General features: G+C 41.8%; 1 non-coding gene across 1 annotated transcript; it reads right to left on the bottom strand.

Annotated features, from left to right (window-relative positions):
- Nucleotides 1-5,706: 5,706 nt before the first annotated feature.
- On the bottom strand, nucleotides 5,707-5,813 carry LOC114239204 (U6 spliceosomal RNA). The gene has a single exon (XR_003624391.2). It is a non-coding gene; the product is annotated as a U6 spliceosomal RNA (small nuclear RNA).
- Between the last annotated feature and the right edge of the window lie 5,693 nt (nucleotides 5,814-11,506).

The raw sequence follows: 11,506 nt of genomic DNA on the forward strand, positions 1-11,506 counted from the left end.
GAAAATGATGGGAGAAAATGTTACGGGTGGGTGAAATAACTCAGGCCTTTGAGATGAGCCAGTGTCTCATTCTGCTCAGGCTGCTGTCACACAGTACCATAGAGTGGGTGACTTAAACAGCAGACATTTATTTCTCACAGCTCTGGAGGATGGAATGTCCAAGATCAAGGTGCTGGCAAATTCGTTTCTTGGTGAGGCCCTGTTCCTGGTGTGCAGGCGGCTGCCTTTTGCTGTGTCCTCAACACGGCAGGGGAGAGCGCTCCTGGGTCTCTTCTTACAAGGGCACTAATCCCATCATGGGGGCTCCACCCTCATGACCTCATCTAAACCCAAGTATTTCCCAAAGGCCTCATCCTCAAATACCATCACGGTGGAGGGGGGGAGGGGAGGGGGTTGGGGCTTTAACGTATAAATTTAGGGGGGAGGGACACAGACGTTCAGTCCAATAACAACCAGGGTAGTAGTAATTATAAGTTTTACAAAATTGGATCACTATTGCTGGGTGCAATGGATGCCTCACAGTGTGGAATCCAGAGGCCTCCCTGGCAGCATGTAAAGAGACACTCATATTCTGTTGATCAAAGACAGAAAAGGCCAAGGACCAGCCTGGCACTGAATTATGAGTTCCATAGCTCCAGATGTCAAGGGCCCTGATCAGGAAGAATGGGACCCTGAGAGATTGGATGGTGTCATCTACACTTGAACGTCTGAATTCCCAGAGGCCCTTGAACATCCTGAGCCTAGAGAAGCAGCCACTCCTTCCTGTTAAAGGCTGGCACCTTCCATTTGCTTGAAGACAATGCACAGGTCTCAATCCTTCCAGGCAGCATACACCCCTCTCAGGACCTAACCCCACCTCCACTCCTAGCCATCAGGCCAATAGGTAAGGTCAGGTCCCGACATAACCCGGTCAGGGAAGTGCTGGGCCCGCTAAGAGAGGAAATGGACCGTGCCCCGAAGGAGCTGCAGGACCCAGGTACCATGTGCTAGCAAGAGCCAGGAGAGCTTATATGAGGATGGATTCTGAGGACACTGGATCAAGGTGGGTGGGACACAAAGTAGGGTAGAGTTTGTGGATTTGAAGGCACACAGCAGTATTTAGTACCTTGGCAAGGACCCAGGGACCCTGGGACTCTGGGATCATGGGAGATACCACTAACACACTTAGGATGGTTTGGGGCAGTTGTGGAAGACAGAATCAAAAGCTTCAGTGAAGAGGGCATGCCATGTAAGGCTGGAAAACTCACCAGCCCACCATGTGCCCTGGGAGGACTTGGAAGGACCTGGAAGGCATGCTGTTCATCAAAGCAATGAGAAATGAGCTGGCTGAGCTGGCGAGAGGGCTGCCAGCATCACTGAGACTTTCTACTGGTCAGGGCAAACGGCAGGAGCTGCTGTTAGGTGACTGGGCTTCCGTAACAATGGGGAGGAAAAGATCCTTCAGTAGTAGAGGCCAAATGGGGCACTTAGCCATCAGAGGTACATGGAAGCAAAATCACAGTGGCAGCCAGGGGACCTGACCCGGGGGAGCGATAGAGATAACAAAGAGAACATGGAGTTATGTCAATGAGCCAAAGAGGACCCCTGCATATTGCCACTAAGTTGTTCACTTCTTCATAACATGCTGAGACCATTAGCTCAAAAGCCGACGAGAGTCAAGCTCAAAATTTTAAATTTAAAGCATCCAATTGCTTTAAATATAGCCCCAATAGATTTTTAGCTACTTAGAGACTGCTTGGCATACCCTGCAAAACATATGTACCCCACATCTGCTAGCCATAGACAAGATGAATCCTGAGGCTATACAACACTGGGGGCCACAGCTGCCCTTTGGAGCTCTCCTGACCCAGAGACTCCCTGCCGTGCTACTGAGTGACATCTCCCAGACACCTAAGCCCCCTCTGGTTCCCTTCTCCCCTGTGAGTTCTCTTGCCTTCCTCCCCTCTGGATGGTGTCCCCCGGCTCTGGAAGTTCTCCTGCTGTGAGGGGCACCCCCCTGCCTATCCAAGCACAGCCCAAAGCAAGCTCATTGGGTGCTACTGTCCCCTTGCGGTCATATCTTTTTCTTGCTCAGCCCCCACATCCCTCAACAGGCAACCAGAGGGACAAGACAGATGAGAAGCCAACAGGGGTATCACTCAGTCTGTAGAATAAATAGGAAGCAAGGAAGGGTGGTCAGGAGGCTGAGGGCAGCCATCCGGATAAAGGTCATGATCCCATGTCCCGTTTCCAGACCTGAGCAGTTTTCAGACCTGGAACCCACTGAATGAAGTAGAGGAAGGGAACTCAGAAGAATGGGCCCTACAACACCGTGGCAAGTCTGTAATCATTGCCAATGTCCTTCTCAAAAGGGATCTAGGGCCATTTATTTCAGTAGTTGTTCCCTGGGGAAAGGTGACAACTCAGACATTAGGGAGGACTGTTGGACACATATTCCAAGTTGACATTGATACCTGGGCACCCCAAGTGTCCTCATGCCCCCACCCTGTTAGAAAGGGGGCATAAGGGAGCCTGGTAATGTACGGAGCTCTGTCCTGGGTCATTGGACCCACTGGAGTGGGAATGAAGAGTGAAGATCTCTGTTACATGCTAACACACACCAGACAGCATCTACCAGAAAAGAGGTACTTAACAACCAAGCAAACATAATGACTCAGTCAGCTGTCATCAGCCAACGTCTGACACTACAATGCTGAGACAAGGAGCACACGAACAGCACAGCCATGGTGGCAGAAATGCAGGGGCCCAACCACATGAGGGTCCACTCACAAGGATTGACCACTGCCACTGCCCAATGTCCAGCCTGCCAGCAATAGACCAATGCTGAGCCTCTGGATAGACACCTACCACTTGGTGTAAAGTGACCTGTGATTCATCTTGACTAAGATGGACACATAATTGGGATGTGGGTTTGCCTTTCCTGCTTGTAGTGCTGAAGCCAACACAGCTCTGTTTACACAGTATTGCTCCACCAACATGGGATCCTGCAAAACATCCCATCAGACCAGGGGACCCACTTTCTAACGAGGGAGGGGGCGCAGTGGGCACATGAGCAGGGGACCCATCGGTCCAATCATATATTCCACCACCCAGAAACTGCTGCCCTGATAGAATAATTGATGTGCCAGCTTCCAGATGATATCTTATGAAGATGGGGTACCATTTTCCAGGATTTAGCATACTCCCTTAAAGGATGCTATTATGTGGTACTGTGTTTCCAGTAGACAGAACACAGAAGGCTGAGAAACATGGTAGGGAAGTAGAAGTAGCCCCGTTTTCTTCATTCTCGGTGACCCACTTAGGGAACTTAGGCTTCTTTTCCTTGACACTGTAAGTGCCTAGAGGTCCTGGTTTCCAGAAGGGGAATACTTTCACCACAGAACTTTAAACTTTAAGCTGTGGCTATTGCTTGGCCATTTGGGGCTCCTTGTGCTAAGAGACCAGTAGCCGAATAAAGGGGTCACCATCCTGCCTGCGGTAATTGACCCTGATCACTGGGAGAAGGGGGACTGCTGTTACACAAGGGGAGCAGGGAGGGATGTGTTTGGCTCACAAGTGATCCAATGGGGGACTCTCTTGGTACCCAGTTCTGATGGCAAATGGAAACATCCAACAGCCATAGCCTGAGAGGGGTACGGTCACTGGAGACTCAAACTTCTCATGGATGAGGTTCTAAGTCACCCTGACCAGCAGAAGTGCTACTTGAGAGCAAGGGGAACCTAGATTTGGGTAGTAGAGGAAGATGATGAGTATCAGCTGTGGCTGTGGGTCCAGCTGCAGCTTGTTTGACTGAATCCCCTCTGAGCTTCCCAGATGGGGGTGAACTTACTCCCTGAAGGAGGCGATTGAGTAGCACCAGGGGTAGACAGCAGTGGCCCTAGCACACTCTAGCTACTGGGCATGTTGGCTGGTGAAGATCCACAGCTACATCCCTGGGAGGGAATTGACCTTTATGGAAGAAAGCTGCCTCTCCCAAGGTCATACCACCTTCCCACGGTCAGCATATATCCCTTGACCAGATGATGCTGGAGTAAAAAGGCACAGGTTCCTTGCCTTGATCTGGGATATCTCTGAAGGGCCATCCCAGCTTCAAAGTTCCCTGTGGCTCATCAAGGTTAACTTCTCCCTCTGCCCAACCTTACTTCTCTCACTCCACCTCATTCACTGTTGACAAGAGCATTCTTCAATCACTTTCCTACATCCCAGTCTCCATCTCAAAGTTGGTTTCCCAGCACATTATTTTCTCTCTCATTCTTCCAGCCTTCTCTTTTTCCTCTTTCTTTCTCCTCTTTCTTCCCCATTTCTCCTATGTGTAGAGTGACAATATATCCCTGTTTGCTGGGAAGAGTCCTATTTTACTCCTGGTAATCTTGTGACTCATCTGGTCAGTGTCCCCTTTAATTCTCAAAAGGGTCCTATTTAGACTCTACGTTATATGATCAGAATTCACTGAATTCACCTCTTCTTAATCATACACACATTCTTTACACTTATAATATTTTACTAGGTGCTGGGAATACAGACCTGAGTAAGAGATTCCAGTCCTCTGAGCCCAGCCTCCAAATTCCTATTGAAATTGCCAAAAGAATATTGTAATAAAAAGACACATTATAGCTGGAAACCAGAGAAAGGTGCCATTCTCATATAATAAACTTCAAGGAATTTCTCCAGACATATTACAGGTGAGACCGGATTGAGGGAAGGGTCTGCCTCGACAGGTGTTTCCTCTGCATTCCTTTCACTCATTTTCTTCAGGTGAAAAATTACCTGGGGACCGGTGGAAGTCACCCCACCAGTGTGCCCTAAATCAGAGCAGCAGGGACTGGAGGTGACATGGGGGACCTCCCAATTCTATCTGTGCCCCAGAGCCATGCACTAGGCATAGCAAGATTCTCAGGGGAGGGGACCTCTTCAGCACTCATAACAGTCATCTGTTTGGGGCTGTATCCTAAACATGGTGTGGGCACCTCAGGAGGGCAGAGGGGCCCCTAAATTAAAGGTCGCTGCCCCAGTTAACATGGTTCGTCATAACAAACATGAAAACAAAACTCTCAGACATAAGAATGAGGCTCTTTAGTACAGTGGCCTCCAGCTATAGCTGCCTTCCTATTCTCCATAGACCACTGGAGCTTAAATTGAGAAAAGTAAAATGTACAATCATTCTAAGAGTTTCTCTTCCTTCTTCACTGAGTCCTGGAGTAGCTGAACAAAGTCCATACAAGACACCATCTCGACTCCTATTATCTGAAAGCATAACAAAAACAGCTGAAATGTATCATTATGACATCTTACAGATGGGAAAACTGAAGCTCGGAAATGTGAAGCGGCTTGCCCAGGATCCTTAAATTGACACCCCTTTGTCAGAAGAGCAATCACTGGCTATGTAAAGTCTTTAGACATTTAAAGAGAATTTGTAGTTAAAGAGAGAGGGAAAGAAGAGAGAGAGAGAGAAATCTGATGAACCAGTGTACAATCACTGGAAAAATGACACTTTTAAATGACTGTCATCACAATGAGAGTAGAGAATGTACTGGAAGCTAACACTTAATGTCAACATTGTGTGAAATGATTCTAAACAACGCTTGGGTATTATTATCAAACAGAACTGTAATGGAGGCAGTGATATCACTGTAAAAATGATAATATCCACATATCATTTCCAGAAAAATTACTCAAAGAAATACTTTGGTCAACTGGGAAATGTATCTAAATGAAGAGCTGAAGACTGTATCAACTGTTCTCCTTGCACAGGGGTCATGCTAATTTTCTCTGTATCATTGCAATTTTAGTATATGTGCTGCCAAAGCGAACACTGTACTGACTGTCGTTAAAGCAACTTTTCTGAAAAAAATTATTACAAGCCCATGTCAAAGTTGTATACCAAATTTGCCACAAGGGAAAATGGACAGTGGTATAATACAGTGGTGCCAGTTAATATTATCAGATTCCTCTCAAGACCCACAGCTTCTCAGAAGGTGCTCATGATCTCAGTAAAGGCTATCCGAGAGTTGCTCAAGAATGCTAATTATTTCCCAGAAGGAATTGTAATTACATCACATTCATAAAAGAAGTTCTGTCCCAACCTGATTTGGGAAAATTTTCTTTCTTACCATGTTACAGTGTAACCATCACATTTTTGTGGCTCACTTAAGGGAGAAAACAAAATCTAGACCACGTTGCAAGTTAAACTCAAGAGAGATTATAGAATGGAGGCACGGATTGAGAAAATACAAGAAATGTTTAACAAAGATCGAGAAGAACTAAAGAACAAACAAACAGAGATGAACAACACAATAACTGAAATGAAAAATACACTAGAAGGAATCAATAACAGAATAACTGAGGCAGAAGAACGAATAAGTGAGCTGGAAGACAAAATGGTGGAAATAACTGCCAAGGAGCAGAATAAAGAAAAAAGAATGAAAAGAATTGAAGACAATCTCAGAGACCTCTGGGACAACACTAAATGCACCAAATTTGAATTAGAGGGGTCCCAGAAGAGGAAGAAAAAAAGAAAGGGTCTGAGAAAATATTTGAAGAGATTATAGTCAAAAACTGCTATAACATGGGAAAGGAAATAGTCACCCAAATCCAGGAAGCACAGAGAGTCCCATACAGGATAAACCCTAGGAAAAACACACCAAGACACATATTAATCAAACTAACAAAATTAAATTCAAAGAAAAAATATTAAAAGCAGCAAGGGAAAAACAAAAAATAGCATACAAAGGAATCCTCATAAGGTTATCAGCTGATTTTTCAGCAGAAACTCTGCAGACAAGAAGGGAGTGGCAGGATATACTTAAAGTGATGAAAGAGAAAAACCTGCAACCAAGATTACTCTACCCAACAAGTATCTCATTCAGATTTGATGGAGAAATCAAAAGCTTTTCAGACAAGCAAAAGCTAAGAGAATTCAGCACCACCAAACCAGCTTTACAACAAATGCTAAAGAAACTTCTCTAGGCGGGAAACACAAGAGAAGAAAAAGATTCACAGAAACAAACCCAAAACAATTAAGAAAATGGTAGTAGGAACATACATATTGATAATAACTTTGAATGTAAATGGATTAAATGCCCCAACCAAAAGATGCAGACTGGCTGAATGGATACAAAAACAAGACCCATATATATGCTGTCTACAAGAGACCCACTTCAGCCCTAGGGACACATACAGACTGAAAGTGAAGGGATGGAAAAAGATATTCCATGCAAATGGGATTCAAAAGAAGCTGGAGTAGCAATAATCATATCAGATAAAATAGACTTTAAAATAAAGACTGTTACAAGAGATAAGGAGGGACACTACATAATGATCAAGGGATCAATCCAAGAAGAAGACATAACAATTATAAATGTTTATGCATGCAACATAGGAGCACCTCGATACATAAGACAAATTGCTAACGACCATGAAAGGAGATATCAACAGTAACACAATAATAGTAGGGGACTTTAACACCCCACTTGCACAATGGACAGATCATCCAAACAGAAAATAAATAAGGAAACACAAGCTTTAAATGACACAATAGACCAGATAGATTTAATTGATATTTATAGAACATTCCACCCAAAAGTGGCAGAATATATTTTCTTCTCAAGTGCACATGGAACAATCTCCAGGATAGATCACATCTTGGGTCACAAATCAAGCCTTGGAAAATTTAAGAAAATTGAAGTCGTATCAAACATCTTTTCTGACCACAACGCTATGAGATTGGAAATCAATTACAGGAAAAAAACTGTAAAAAACACAAATACATAGAGGCTAAACAGTGTGCTACTAAATAACCAAGAGATCACTGAAGAAATCAAAGAAGAAATAAAAAAATACATTGAAACAAATGACAATGAAAACACGACAACCCAAAACCTATGGGATGCAACAAAAACAGTTCTAAGAGGGAAGTTTATAGCAATTCAATCTCACCTCACGAAACAAGAAAAATCTCAAATAAATAATCTAACCCTACACTTAAAACAACTAGAGAAAGAAGAACAAAGAAAACCCAAAGCCAGTAGAAGGAAAGAAATCATAAAGATCAGAGCAGATATAAATGAAATAGAAATGAAGAAAACAATAGCAAAGATCAATAAAACTAAAAGCTGGTTCTTTGAGAAGATGAACAAAATTGATAAACCCTTAGCCAGACTCATCAAGAAAAAAAGGGAGAGGACGCACATCAATAAAATTAGAAATGAAAAAGGAGAAATCACAACTGACACCACAGAAATACAAATGATTATGAGACTACTACAAACAACTATATGCCAATAAAATGGACAACCACGAAGAAATGGACAAATTCTTGGAAAGGTACGATTTTCCAAGACTGAACCAGGAAGAATTAGAAAATATAAACAGACCTATCACAAGTAATGAAATTGAAACTATAATTAAAAATCTTCCAACAAACAGAAGTCCAGGACCAGATGGCTTCACAGGTGAATTCTATCAAACATTTAGAGAATAGCTAACATCGATCCTTCTCAAACTCTTCAAAAAAATTGCAGAGGGAGAAACACTCCCAAATTCATTCTATGAAGTGACCATCACCCTGATACCAAAACCAGAAAAAGATATCACAAAAAAAGAAAATTATAGACCAATATCACTGATGAACACAGATGCAAAAATCCTCAACAAAATACTAGCAAACAGAATCCAACAACACATTAAAAGGATCATACACCATGATCAAGTAGGATTTATCCCAGAGATGCAAGGATTCTTCAATATATGCAAATCAATCAATGTGATACACCACATTAACCAATTAAGGAATAAAAACGATATGATCATCTCAATAGATGCAGAAAAAGCTTTTGACAAAATTCAACACCAATTTATGATAAAAACTCTCCAGAAAATGGGCATAGAGGAACCTTCCTCAACATAATAAAAGCCATATATGACAAACCCACAGCAAGCATCATACTCAATGGTGAAAAACTGAAAGCATTTCCTCTAAGATCAGGAGCAAGACAAGGATGTCCACTCTCACCACTCTTATTCAACATAGCTTTGGAAATCCTAGCCACAGCAATCAGAGAAGAAAAAGAAATAAAAGGAATACAAATTGGAAAGAAGAAGTAAAACTGTCACTGTTTGCAGATGACATGATACTATACATAGAAAATCCTAAAGATGCCAGAAAACTACTAGAACTAATCAATGAATTTGGTAAGGTTGCAGGATACAAAATTAATGCACAGAAGTCTCTGGCATTCGTATACACCAACAACAAAATATCAGAAAGAGAAATTAAGGAAACAACCCCATTTACCATTGCAACAAAAAGAATAAGATACCTAGGAATAAACCTGCCTAAGGAGGCAGAAGACTTGTACTCAGAAAACTATGAAACACTGATGAAAGAAATCAAAGATGACATAAACAGATGGAGAAATATATCATGTTCTTGGATTGGAAGAATCAATATTGTGAAAATGACTATACTACCCCAAAGCGATCTACAGATTCAATGCAATCCCTATCAAACTACCAATGGCATTCTTCACAGAATTAGAACAAAAATTTTTACAATTCGTATGGAAACACAGAAGACCCCGAATAGCCAAAGCAATCTTGAGAAAGAAAAACGGAGTTGGAGGAATCATGCTCCCCAACTTTAAACTATACCACAAAGCTACAGCAATCAAGACAATATGGTACTGGCACAAAAACATAAATATAGATCAATGGTACAGGAGAGAATGCCCAGAGATAAACCCAGGCACATATGGTCACTAATTTACTACAAAGGAGGCAAGAACATACAATGGAGAAAAGACAGCCTCTTCAATAAGTGGTGCTGGGAAAACTGGACAGCTACATGTAGAAGAATGGAATTAGAACACTCCCTAACACCATACACAAAATAAACTCCAAATGGATTAAAGACCTAAATGTAAAACCAGACACTATAAAACTCTTAGAGGAAAACATAGGAAAAACACTCTTAGACATAAACCACAGCAAGATCTTTTTTGACCCACCTCCTAGAGTAATGGAAATAAAAACAAAAATAAACAAATGGGACTTAAAAGCTTTTGCACAGCAAAGGAAACCATAAATAAGACACAAAGACAACCCTCAGAATGGGAGAAAATATTTGCAAATGAAACAACAGACAAAGGATTAATCTTCAAAATATACAAACAGCTCATGCAGCTCAATATCAAAAAAACAAACGATCCAGTTAAAAAATGGGTGGAAGACCTAAATAGACATTTAACCAAGGAAGACATACAGATGGCCAAGAGGCACATGAAAAGCTGCTCAACGTCACTCATTATTAGAGAAATGCAAATCAAAACTACAATGAGGTATCACCTCACACCAGTTAGAATGGGCATCATCAGAAAATCTACAAACAACAAATGCTGGAGAGGGTGTGGAGAAAAGGGAACCCTCTTGCACTGTTGGTGGGAATGTAAATTGATACAGCCCCTATGGAGAACAGTATGGAGCTTCCTTAAAAATCTAAAAATAGAAATACCGTATGACCCAGCAATCCCACTACTGGGCATATACCCTGAGAAAAGCATAATTCAAAAAGAGACATGTACCACATTGTTCATGGCAGCATTATTTACAATAGCCAAGACTTGGAACCAACCTAAATGTCCATTGACAGATGAATGGATAAAGAAGATGTGGCACATATATACAATGGAATATTACTCAGCCATAAGAAGAAACGAAATTGAGTTATTTGTAGTGAGGTGGATGGACCTAGAGATTGTCAGACAGAGTGAGGTAAGTCAGAAAGAGAAAAACAAATATTGTATACTAACGCATGTATATGGAATCTAAAAAAAAAGTGGTACTGATGAACCTAGTGGCAGGGCAGGAATAAAGATGTAGACATAGAGAATGGACTTGAGGACACGGGGTGGGAGGGGGAAGCTGGGGTGAAGTGAGAGTAGCATGGACATATATACACTACCGAATGTAAAACAGTTAGGTAGTGGGAAGCAGCAGCATAGCACAGGGAGATCAGCTCGGTGCTTTGCGATGACCTAGAGGGGTGGCATAGGGAGGATGGGAGGGAGGCTTAAGAGGGAGGGGATATGGGGACATATGTATGCATATGGCTGACTCACTTTGGTGTACAACAGAAACTAACACAGTATTGTGAAGCAATCATACTCCAATGAAGATCTATTAAAAAAAAAAGATAATGCATACAAAAAAATATTGTGCAATAATAAAAGATTTGTTAAAGGTACAGAGCAAAACAATATGTATATTATAAGCTCATTATTTTAAAGTAAACTATTATGTTTACACACAAAAAGGTATGGAGAACAAACTATTATGTATATAATACATGTTTTATTTTTTTTAAAAAAAGAGAGATTAAAGCACATGAATAGGAAAGCTAAAACTCTAATCAAAAGTGTAGTGGTATTTCTTTGTGATCTCAAGGTAGAGAAAGACCTTAAATAAGACCCCAAAGCACAAAATGGATAGATTGGACTCTATAAAAATGAAG

The sequence above is a fragment of the Balaenoptera acutorostrata genome, chromosome 6 (assembly GCF_949987535.1).
Source record: "Balaenoptera acutorostrata chromosome 6, mBalAcu1.1, whole genome shotgun sequence".
Taxonomy (NCBI): Eukaryota; Metazoa; Chordata; class Mammalia; order Artiodactyla; family Balaenopteridae; genus Balaenoptera; species Balaenoptera acutorostrata.